Here is a 12,392-nt window from a genome sequence, read left to right as displayed (position 1 = left end):
TAGGATTGACATTCTGTTACGCTGACCACTCAGCTACTGGGGGCGAAAAGGCTTCAAGCACTGGCATTAATGGCGCCATTGAAAGCAACCCTTTCCTTCGGGCGTTAACTCCTACACACTTCGCGGTGTGATGAGCAACAGGACGACGTTCTGGACAACAATCTTCGACACTGCTGACACCCCTCCACCCCCCCCCCCCCCCCCGGGAAGACTGAACCCTTCTCCAAGGAAGTCTTGGGTCTCAAACCTGAGAATGGAGTTCACTCTAGCGTGCAGGGGGGAACTGCTGGTGACTGTTCAAAACCATTCGACGAAATCTGAACGTGATCCGAAGCAGCAAAGGGTATTTATGCTTTTCCAGTTCTCCAATTTCGCGCCATCCTGTGGAAGCATCACAGGGTGATGCGACACAGACGTGTGCGTAATTAATACGGCAAAAAGTCCTCCTAAGAGCTCGCAGTTAGGCAGCATCCTCCGTGCCACCCGCGCATTTTGCTGAGTACCTTAAAAATGTGCCTGTACAGACACAGCCTGTGATTGATTCCTAGGCGCCGACGTGACAGGCAATCGTTTCAACAGCCCAGAACTGAGTGGCGCTGTGTCGCTGAACTAGCGCCTGCTGGCCACTTGCGAAATCTAAGGGCGGTCTAAAGGAATGACTCTCACACCGGCGCCTAGTAATCAGCGACTGTCTGGTGCACGTTCATTTCGAAAGTTCTCAACAAAGGTTTGCAGTTGGTACTGAAGGCGTCAACGAGCTACGGGTCTTAGAAAGGCCCTTTCCCCTGTTCTTCGGGCATCCGTCAATCACCCCCCCTTCCCTCCCCCCCCTCTCCCCCCCCCACACACACACACTTTTTTGCGCCATAGGAGGGACGAAACAACAGTGTTGTAAAAATCAAGAATCACTTTGCTGCTTCGGATCACATTCAAACTCGTGTATTGAATACTAAATCGGGGACCTTGAAACGACGGAGTGGCTTCGTCCCAATCCCACTGCAGCCCTCACTGATTCACAACCCCACAACAGGCCACAGCAGTCCACCCACACCACACCGAACCCATGGTTATTGTGCGGTTCGGCCCCCAGTGGACTCCCCCGCCGGGAACGTCTCATACCAGACGAGTGTAACCCCAAATGTAAATGCGTGGTACAGTAATTGCGGTGTACGCATTCGTGGAGATAATATTTGCGCAGCAATCGCCGGAATAGGGATAACTGAGGCGGAATAAGGGGAAGCAGCTCGCACTGGCCGACCGGCACACCGGACCTCGACACTAATTCGTGCCAGGGACCGGCACGCCTTCCCGCTTGGGGAAGCAGCGTGCTAGACCGCGCATCTAGCCGGGCGAGCCACATTCAAACTTAGTTGAATAATTCTGAGCAGTCCCTGGTGGATCCACACTGTATTCCAGAGCAAAAACTGCGATCAGACCACAGGTAAATTACATTCGATGGCGTTGCAGGCCCATGATGTCCTTAGAGAATGTTGAATCGTCCCAGGGTGTAGGCAGCGTCAAAGATTGCCAAGAACGTCGTCGTTTCGCTCGGCACACTGCCAACTGCTGTCTTCAGCCGCGTAATGTGTGGCAATCAATAACCCAGAGGCAAGGGTGGTTTCATTGACGCCCTTTATAGCACCCCCAGAGGTCTTCTCCTCTCGATATTGACTGGCTGTGTACCTAATACGTTCTCCCAGGACACACATAAGATATGCGATTCTATCGGTGGGCATTCGCGAATCTGGACTGCGTTGCAGAGTCGGCGAAAGAAGGGCTGAAGTGTGGGTAAGATGGGGCGTGACGGCCTTCCTGTCGTTTGACACGTCCACGGTGGAGTCGGGCAGAATTTTAGTGAATTTTATTGCCAATGTGACATCAGTAACCGGTCTTACTCCTCAGATGAACATCTGAGCTCTGGCCCTTTTCTTGGCATATGTCGACACTTTCCCGTCTGGGAAGTCGCCGAGCTGGAGGGCGACGTCACTCGAGACAATCACGAAGTTTCGAAAACGTGGCCCTGTAATTGTGTACGCAAAGGAGTTCTCCACGGTCGCAAGTGTACTTCTGTGCATAAAGAGGAGATGAGGGTTTAATTAATGGAGCCGAACATCGTGGAACAACCACCGAGACGGATTTCTTTCACATCTACCTCATAATATACTTCCTCCTTCGAATACGGCTGTTCGGCTGGTCCCGGCGGAGGTTCGGGTACTCCCTCGGGCATGGTTGTGTGTGTTCGTCCTTAGGATAATTTAAGTTAAGCAGTGTGTAAGCTTAGGGACTGATGACCTTAGCAGTTAAGTCCCATAAGATTTCACATACATTTGAACATTTTTTTTCGAGTTCGGATTTGTATCAAAACGTTGCCACGTGCGGCCGCATCTGCTGGCAAGATTGACTCCCAGAACACTGAGATAAGCGTGTTTTGTGGAAAAAAGGGGCGTCGACCAGCACTCGTGAATCTGAAGCTCCAAGGAGACCTCCGCCAAGATATTCTGCGCGTGTGGAGCCGCTACGCGTTTCTTCTCCTCCGGCGTGCTGACAACTGCCTTTCTCCCGCGTTCCATCCCCTCTGAACAGAAGCACTCCCAACCCAGCAGTATTCCTCCCACGACGCTGCAGGATGAACACACCTGGGAGTAATGTCACAGCGCTGAAATCAGGGCAAACAGTAAGAGGTTTCAGACGCTACAACGTGGTTGTGGGTTAAGACAGTGACCCAAGGAAGCGTAGAATAATTTCTTTTATTTCCGTCATTGCTGCGAATATAGTGACCCGATTTTCACATCACCTTTGTTTTCAGTTCCATATTGATTCATACAGACGAGATTTTCACTCTTATTTGAGATTAGAATAAACGAGCACAAAACGTGTTGCATAATTAATTCTCAATTTCTAGTAGTATATGAGAGTGACAGCTTCCATAAGGATAACCAAGTTCTGCATTCGAGAATTAAAAACTGATATTCAGCACGTAATATAAGTTATATAAGTATCGTATAATTTAGACCATATGCGTTTCACACTATTTAAAAATTTAAAACATAGCAAAATGTGTATGGTCTAAATAAAATTTTTATTACAGTCGCAAAAGACTGTAGGCTTATACGTAGTATTTCAGAGTCTTGACATCAGAGGTCTCAGAACGAATGATCTCGTCGTGGAAAACAACTTTAGTTAAAAACGAAATGTTCGTTGATTATTACCGGCGCGTAGTGGGCGTCATATAGTATTTGTTATTCCCTTAAAGCTGCTAGGGTGACTGTTTTATCTTGAAATGTTAGAACTGGAAGCCAGTACTTGGTAGGATGCCTCATTGTTTAAGATATTCAGGTTTCTTTTTCATGATATACATTACAATTTGTAAGTTCCTTATATTTCTATTACGTAAATAACACTCTGTAACGTAATCCGTTCCGAAGGATATGTGGGCCTTCATCTCAAAGGTGCGTAAATTTCCTGTTGTGAGCACTCTCCATGTTCGTGTATCCCCTACAGAACATAAGAAGCCTGACGACATATCACTTAAGTATTCGTCGTTTTCGCACTGCTCAGGTAATGGCTTTCTTCCCCAGAATTACGTTTGATAAACTTTGCGCATTACCGAACATTATTATATTGAAGTGTAGTTGAACTATCCTAGTTTGAATACACATATATTATTTTGTCCACTGCCCCAACCGCTGCCTCGTTATGCTAGGAGACTACACTGAGTGTTTTCCATCTTTCTTTCCAACAAAAATTTAGTTTTTTTAACTTTCGCGTACCATATCAATCATTAGATTTGCTGATTTCATTTATCTCACGAAATGCCGTGTAATACTGTTTAGCTTATCAGTTTTTAACGGTCCAGCTAATATGTTTTTTTTAATTTCCCATAAAAATATTAATTTCAGATTGAGAGCTAGGATAAAGAATATCAAACTGCTGTTGAGTGACAGGAAAAGGATAGCAAGTGGCAAAAAATTCGTTTATTAACAATTTCGGAAAATTGTAAAAAAAAGCATTCAACAGACAAGATAGCATAAAATATTTTTTTATTTAAGACAACCGGTTTCAACAGACATCAGTGTTATCTTCAGGTCTTAAAATCTTTTTGTTGTGAAACATTTCCATTTTATGCTGAACACGCTGAATGGTTTTGTACAACTAAAACATATCGCCCTTCAGCGCTGACAAAATGAGAAAATTCAATCAAATTTTGAAAAAATATTCTCTCATGTTTACTGCTAATAACGTATGACCTGCCAATGAGCTTCGCTCTCGAGGGTGTCCAGTATATGGGATAATTACGTGAATGCTATGTAGGCGCCGAACAATGGTCTAACACCCAAACCTCCAGATGTTAGACAGTCAGGTCGGTACCAAACGCTGTATGTCAGCAGAGCATCAACCAAAACTCCGATTTAGTTCGTACTATGTGCCGTCATCCAGCAGAACTGGATAACGTTAATTAAAAATAACGCGAAATACGTATTAGTAATGTTAACCACCTCTGGCTGCCGTGGGTAAGTTGGTAGAGCTTTAGGTCGTCAGAAAATGTAACGACTATGTTTTTAAATGCTTAAGGGTGAAATTGTTACGAGTGAGAACATTTTCCTGAAATGTTCTTTTGGCAGTCTGCTTTCGCTTCGTTAGTTGAAAGCAGCAAACGAATAGAAATCAAAGAAATTATTCTAGAAAGAGAGGTGATGCCAGGGGCAAAGGTACAGATGGAACAAGGATCAAATACTCGTCGAGCGCGCTGTTTTGGGTTTCCTGTGGTGGTCATAACTAGTTTAAGGAAACGACGCGGAGGATCCTTTGTGGAGGACGATATTACTCTCTGCCGCATCGCTTCCCTCTCGAAGCTTCAGTCCTGTGACCAGTGACACCTTTGTCGCCTAGACGTTAAACGCTAACCTTCCGCGGATCCTACATCTATACGTGTCCTATCACTATGAAGTGCGGTACAGGGGGTACCTTATTTTGTATTTGCCTATATAAATCCGCACCGCGCTGGCGCTGCCTGCAGTAAACAAAATCTGACGTCAGCGATAAGGACGCGCTTCTGTCACGTAAGCTCCGCAGTCACCTCCACAGAATAGCCGGTAATGTCTCCCCAACTAACATGTACAACTCGACATCACACTGAGGTTTCCCTCACCTTCATGGCTTTCTTGGCAACCGGATGAGTCGCCAACATGCGTAATGCATGTGAAGGGAATATACCAAGATATGCTGTGTTACCAGCGTCAGCGACTGTCCCGGAACCCAGTACCAGCATCAGCCTGCCGACATAACGACTTCCGAGTCAGCATACATTTTATTTTCTGTAGTTCGCATAGTTATTGTCAGAATTTAAGAATTTCAAATGCTCTCGTGATTTACTCGTCAAGAAGTTATGCCAGAAGGTTAACACAGTGAGACAGGTATTTCAGTCAGAGACTATGCTACGTGCTTGTCCCGATGCAGCGTTAACTGATGGCGCGCGACTGCCCTGACTTCATTCTGCCATTATTTGAGAAAGAGAGCACTCAGCGACTACCAACAAACTTCACACGAAATTTCAAACCTTTTCTAGACTGTTAATCTTTTACATACTCTACGTCAAATATTTAACACATAAACTCATCTGCGCAGTAATCAGACGTTTGAAACAATCTTTTACGCGGACGTATGACTCTTTTAAGAATAGGGGTTTACTAGTATACCAGTAAAACATTCGTACAGATGCTTAATGATTAGTGAACAGCTATAGTAAATGCTATTACAATCACATTCCCAAACGCTGAGGGGCGATCAGTAAGCAACGCAGCACATTTTTTCTGGAAGCACGTTGGTTTTATTCAGAATACCAACAAACCATACTATTTCCCCTCTGTTGCCTATAAAACCCTCTCTTTCAACATAACCTCCGTCCAATGCGCCGGCCTTACGCTCCCTTACTGTGAGAGCCTGTTTACCAGCAAGGTACCACCCTACGGACGGCATCGCTAACCGCCCCGTCATCCACTGCTACTTCCCGCGGTGCGCATCCTTCATTGGGCCAAACAGATGGAAGGTGCGAGATCCGCTCTGCAGGGCTGGTGGGAAGAACAGTCCAGTGAAGTTTTGCGAGCTCCTCTCCCGCGCGCAGACTTGTGTGAGGCCATGTGTTGTCATGGAGAAGGAGAAGCTCGTCCGCTGTTTCGTGGCCAGGAACACGCTGAAGTCGTTTCTTCAATTTCCCGAGGGTAGCACAGCACACTTCTGAGTTGATCGTTGTACCACGAGGGAGGACATGAAACAGAATAGTCCCGTCAGAGTACCAGAAAACCGTCGCGATGACTTTATCGGTTGCGGGAGCGGCTTTGAGTTTTTTCCTCCGAGGATAAATAGCGTGGCGCCACTCCATGAATTGCCGGTTTGTTTCCAAAGTCGCAGTGATGGACGCACGTTTCATCGCCTGTGACGATATTCGACAAACAAACAGTCATGGTCAGCCTCGTAACGCGCAAGTTCCGCAAAGAGGATCGTTTATTGGCCTTCATGGTCTTCTGTTACACAGCGGGCAACCCAGCCGGCATACACGTCTGAGTAGCCCAGCTAATGGTCGAGTGTGTCAGGACTACCAACATAAACGTCCAGCTGAGCAGAGAGGTGTTTGGTTGTAATGCGTCGATCACCTCGAATGAGAGTGTCTGCACGTTCTAACGCTACAGGAGTCACAGCTATGTGAGACGGGCCGGGAGCGGGAAATCGGCCAGATCTGCTTGATCTTGTTGCGATAATGACAGACGCTGCGCTCAACGACTCGCCGTGCTTTTGTTCACTGCCAGGTTTTCGCAGACATACTGCAAGCGCCTGTGAATATCTGCGCTGCTCTGATTTTCCCCCAAAAGAAAGCAACGACAGGCTCTCTGCAGCTTCAGGCTTGCACCTCCGTTACAGACGCCATTTTGAAGACTAAGTACAGCGTCGCCATGTATAGGAATTTCATAAAACTATAGGGGCTGATGCGGGAATATTCCACTTTGTATCACAACAAATTCCGTATTTTTTCGACCGAAATTGGTCCACAAAAGCAGAGTGTTGCGTTACTTATTAAACAGCCCTCGCAAAACCAACGCCTTACGTTTCTTAAATGTACAAATATTGTCACTTCGACTAGGGAGGTATACAGCGTCACACCACGAGATCTTGGGCCAGCGCGGTGCGGATTTATATAGGCAAGTACAAAATAAGGTACCCCCTGTACCGCACTTCAAGGTGATAGGACAGGTATAGATGTAGGATCCGTGGAAGGTTAGCGTTTAACGTCTAGGCGACAAAGGTGTCACTGGTCACAGGACCGAAGCTTCGAAAGGAAAGCGATGCGGCAGAGAGTAATATCGTCCTTCACAAAGGAGCTGAATTCGGCAAATGACGTTGCAGACAACTGCTGTTCCTTACGGCAACGCCACACGTTGCAAGTTCCACGATAAGTGAAGGCCATCTCACGCGAATAACGACTTGCCACCTGTTTACTAAGTGCCGCGCTCGACTGTTGGTTAGCAGCGAGTAAGGATGGCTGCTGTATAACTCAGACGCCGAAGCTGGCACTCTGCGTGAGGTCAGGCGCAGGTTGCATAGTGCCAAAATGTCCGGACCAGGTGCAGATGTTAGTTGAATAACTAGGGGTTTTCTCAGCTTGTAAGAACTATCTTCCCTATATTCATGAATTAAAATGATAATGCTCTCTTTGCTCCCCTGTCGCGACACCAGCGGTAGTCAGAAGGCACTTTGAGATTACGATACAGTCGAACGCCGGCCGCGCTTTCGGTGTGGCCTGATAAATGAATGAGTAAATAAGAAAGTTTCTAGAATGAAATTTTCACTCTGCAGCGGAGTGTGCGCTGATATGGAACTTCCTGGCAGATTAAAACTGTGTGCCGGGCCGAGACTCGAGGTACTGGCGGAATTAAAGCAGTGAGGACGGTACGTGAGTCGTGCTTGGGTAGCTCAGTCGGTAGAGCATTTGCCCGCGAAAGGCAAAGGTCCCGAGTTCGTGTCTCGGTCCGGCACACAGTTTTAATCTGCCAGGAAGTTTTTAAATAAGAAAGGTCACAGTCGATTTCCTTCCTCATCCTTCTCCAGTCAAAGCTTACACCCTGTTTCTAATGATCCCCTCGTAGACGGGACTTCAAATCTTAACCTCGCTTCCCTTTCTCTGGGGTAAGCACAACTGTCCCAGAACGTGATACCATGCGTCAGGGTGAGGTGAAAACAGTGGAAACTGTACGGGGGCCAGCATTTGGTCTCTTCATAAGGTCGCAGAGGCGTAACTTCCTACAAGGAATTTCTTCTACGTTCAGTCCGAAGACTCTCAAACGTTCCCCTTCGCTGTTGATTTGCAATAAAATTTAGTCTTTACGAGACTAGCGTTTCAGAAGCAGCAAACATCGTCTTTTAGTGCAGTTGGACGACAACATGTCACCTGTAAGACATGAGCCGATGCCACATACCACCACATTTGCTGAGCCATTTACTTAACATTCCGAATCCTTTCACGATTACGATGCTGTTATTGGTGGCAGATTCTTGATGCGGATCAAGAAGCCTGGTGGCACCTGAAAGAGAACCTACGGCATTTACCACTCCCCAGTCACACCACACTTATTCCCTCTTTCACACTGGAGAGCAAAACTGTTAGGATGCCCTTTGTTAGACGATGGCGGGAGCTGTGCTGCATGTATAGTACGTGGAGCAGCGTTGCCACGCCTGCTGCGGGTTGCCACTTCAAATCCCATGACCACAAGATATTTCTGGCTTAGTATTCAACATTTCTAGAAGACTTCCTAAATTTATTATGTTCGTTATACACTGGAGTGCCAAAGAAACTGGTATAGGTATGCGTATTCAAATACAGAGACGTAAACAGGCAGAATACGGCGCTACGACCTATATAAGACAGCAAGTCTCTGGCACAATTGTTACATCGGTTGTTGCTGCTACAATGGGGAGCTATCAAAATTTATGTGAATTTGAACGTGGTGTTATAGCCGGTGCACGAGCGGTGGACACAGCATATCCGAAGTAGCGATGAAGTCGGCATTTTCTGGTACGACCATTTCACGAGTGTACCGTGAATATCAGGAATCCGGTGAAACATCGAGTCTCCGACATCGCTGAGATCGGAAAAAGATGCTGCAAGAACGGGACCAACGACGACTGAAGAGAACCGTTCATCGTGACAGGAGTGCAGCCCTACCGCAAATTGCTGCAAATGTCAATGCTGGGCCATCAACAAGTGCCAACATGCGAGCCATTCGACGAAACATCAATATGTGCTTTCGGAGCCAAAGAACCACTTGTATACCCTTGATGGCTGCACGGCACAAAGCTTTACACCTCTCCTGTGCCCGTCAACACCGACGTTACGGACTGTTGATGACTGGAAACATGTTGCCTATCGGACGATTCTCGTTTCACATTGTATCGAGCACATGGACGTACACGGGTGTGGAGACAAACTCATGAATACACGGACCCTGCACGTCATCAGGGGACTGTTCAAGCTGGTGGAGGCTCTGTGATGTCGTGGGGCGTGTGCAGTTGGAGTGATATGGGACCTCTGATACGTCTAGACACGATTCTGACAGGTGACACGTACGTAAGCAACCTGACTGATGAGCTATATCCGTTCATGTCCATTGTGCATTCCGATGGACTTGGCCAATTTACGCAGGACAATGCGACATCCCACACGTCCAGAATAGCTACATAGTGGCTCCAGGAGCACTCTTCTGAGTTTAAACACTTCCGCTGGCCACCAAACTCCCCAGATATGAACATTATTGATCATATCTGGAATGCCTTGCAACGTGATGTTCAGAAGATATCTTCACCCGCTAGTACTCTTACGGATTTATGGACAGCCCTGCAGGATTGATGGTGTCTGTTGCCTTTAGTACTTCTTCAGACATTAGTAGTGACCATGCCACGGTGTGTTCGGCACTTCTGCATGCACGCGGAGGCCGTACATGATATTAGGCAGCTGTACCAGTTTCTTTGCTTCTTCAGTTTATGTGCATATTCTGGAATATTCGATGTCTGTATTTACAGCATTAACTCCAGGACTCTCCATCCAGGAGACAGTACTGTTATGTACTGGACGCTATTATCCATGACATACATGCTCTCAGCGCTAAGAAAGAGACAATTCGGGGGTAGGATATTTGTAATTTTTTACATTTACGCTACGTGAAGTTCACAAATACTGCAATATCAGTACCCGAAGCAGTTCGATGGAACTCTGAAAAATTCTGGAGGTAATCGATTGTCAAGGTTTCCGACCATCTTTAATTCTCTGAATCTAGAATAATTTGTCGAAGGGCCGCGCAGGATGCTCACCAGGCAGCTGGGGTGGTCCAGGTCGAATCCCGGCTGGTTCCATTTTTTTTAAACAAAAGATGCTTGTTCTGTGAACATTTCTGGGAAGCGGTAGATATATAAAGATGAAAAATCAGTGCTCGAGACTCAGATTCTTGTTTCGGTCACTATTTTTTTCGTCTTTTTTCTTTCAATTAGATTACCTTAGACATATATGGAATTATCATTGTATGAACAGTGCATGTGAGCTGAGGGGAGATGCGATCTTGGAATGCCTCTATACGTAAGGACTTAACAGTATTAGTTTTTCACATGTGTTGGCAAACTTTGCGCGCTACACAGTTGGTTGCTGACGGTTGCCTTTATGACGCGGTGACTTATGTCAGCAGCTGTTCCAAATCTGTTCGGTAGCTGCTAACAGTGCTAACAGCTTTTTCAGTGCAGCCAACCTAGTCAACCATAGTAAGCGGATGACAAAAGTCGTGTATTTCTCATAAACATGATAATTCCATAAGTTAGAACATATTTGAGGAATTTTATATTTAAATGACGTAGGTACTGAAATAGAACAAAAAAAATGACCGAAACGAGACTCGAACCAACGATCCAGCTGTAATTATGTAATAGGCGTATTTAAACTGTTTTAGCATGTAATTATCTGAACTGTTTCTTATTTAAATTGTTTTGTTAATTAAATTGCATTGTGTATTATTGAGAAAGAGCGGGAAACCGCGCATGGATACATTTTGAGAAAGAGCGGGAAACAGCGCGCAGTAATACATCTGTAATGGTAGCAGGGATTGTCTGCACCAAAAACCATTGTTGGCGGCGAGACCGCACTTTTGTAGCATTGAGCGTTGGAAGCGAGCAGTTGCGAGTAAGATGTGAGACGAGGCAGTCGTAGCTAGCGAGACATGAGAGGAGGTCGCTGTAAGCGAGGTATGAATTAACACTTTGAAAGAAGCGGTGTGCTCGCCAGCCACTCGCTATATGTAGCGCAATGCTAGTTTTTTAAGAATTTTTGTAAAGAACTATACCCCTTGTAATTGTTTGTCAAGATCGTTCTCAGAATATAGTTAACTTCTACCAGATTAAATGCATTAAGAATTTTCTATCCCAAAATCATTCACGTAAATGCTTTACGGAATTTATTGTTATCTTAAAAGAAAAGTCTAAACTGAGCTTCAGCTTTTATCAAATCTAAATTAACTTCAACTTAAAGAATTCCAGTCACAAAGTATTATGAAACTCCACCAGCAGCTTATAATTATGTTAAAGAGAAGTAAGTATATTCATTCCACAGTTTGCTGTAGCAGTCAGATGGCGATCCAGTATAAATAATTAAAGGTAAGAATCAGTCTTAATAATTTCAGGTAACGACTGAGGGTCACGGCGACAACACATTTTATGTTTCGTCGTAATAATCAGCAGGTAGTCTTGACAGAGCAGCAGTTAAAAGATTTTAAGAGACGCAGCGTTCAGTCAGCAAGCAAACGTTCATCCAATATTAGACGGGAAGGTTTCACTTGGCGATATCCATTCAGTACGACATTTTAGTGAATCTACTGTGGATATGAATATACTGACTTTGATAATAGTGTGAATAAGTTACTGTTAAGTGGCGCAACGCATATACTAAAGTGTATAACTTTTATTCACAGGTCATCGGCAATTCTGTTTGCTTTATTGATTCGGCGTTGAAAAGTGTTTGTTCAGTGTTGAATCCGCTTTGAACAGTGATATATTTTGTTACGTGTGATGATTATAGACAATGTCCCGCAGAATAATTACTCGTTCTCAAATTGATAAAACTTTTTGTTGCGTGTGATGATTATAGACAATGTCCCGCAGAATAATTACTCGTTCTCAAACTGATAAAACTGTACAAAATACTGACGAGAGATTCTTTTCTGGAATAGGCAGTAATAATACGTGTGAAAACCCTGATTCTGAAACGTTAGGTGAACAGACATTTAATAACTGTAACAATATGGAAGCGTTTAACGAACAAGTAACTTCAGAAATGCCCACAGACAATGAAACGGTAGTGCAAAATA

The 12,392-nt window shown here is 45.2% G+C and overlaps 1 protein-coding gene across 1 annotated transcript in view; it reads right to left on the bottom strand.

Annotated features, from left to right (window-relative positions):
• The window catches only part of LOC126278676 (uncharacterized), a 251,338-nt gene that overhangs the window by 175,996 nt on the left and 62,950 nt on the right, over window positions 1–12,392 (bottom strand). The gene's annotated exons all lie outside the window — the stretch shown is intronic.

The sequence above is a fragment of the Schistocerca gregaria genome, chromosome 6 (assembly GCF_023897955.1).
Source record: "Schistocerca gregaria isolate iqSchGreg1 chromosome 6, iqSchGreg1.2, whole genome shotgun sequence".
Lineage (NCBI taxonomy): Eukaryota > Metazoa > Arthropoda > Insecta > Orthoptera > Acrididae > Schistocerca > Schistocerca gregaria.
This window is presented reverse-complemented; position numbering and strand designations above follow the sequence as displayed.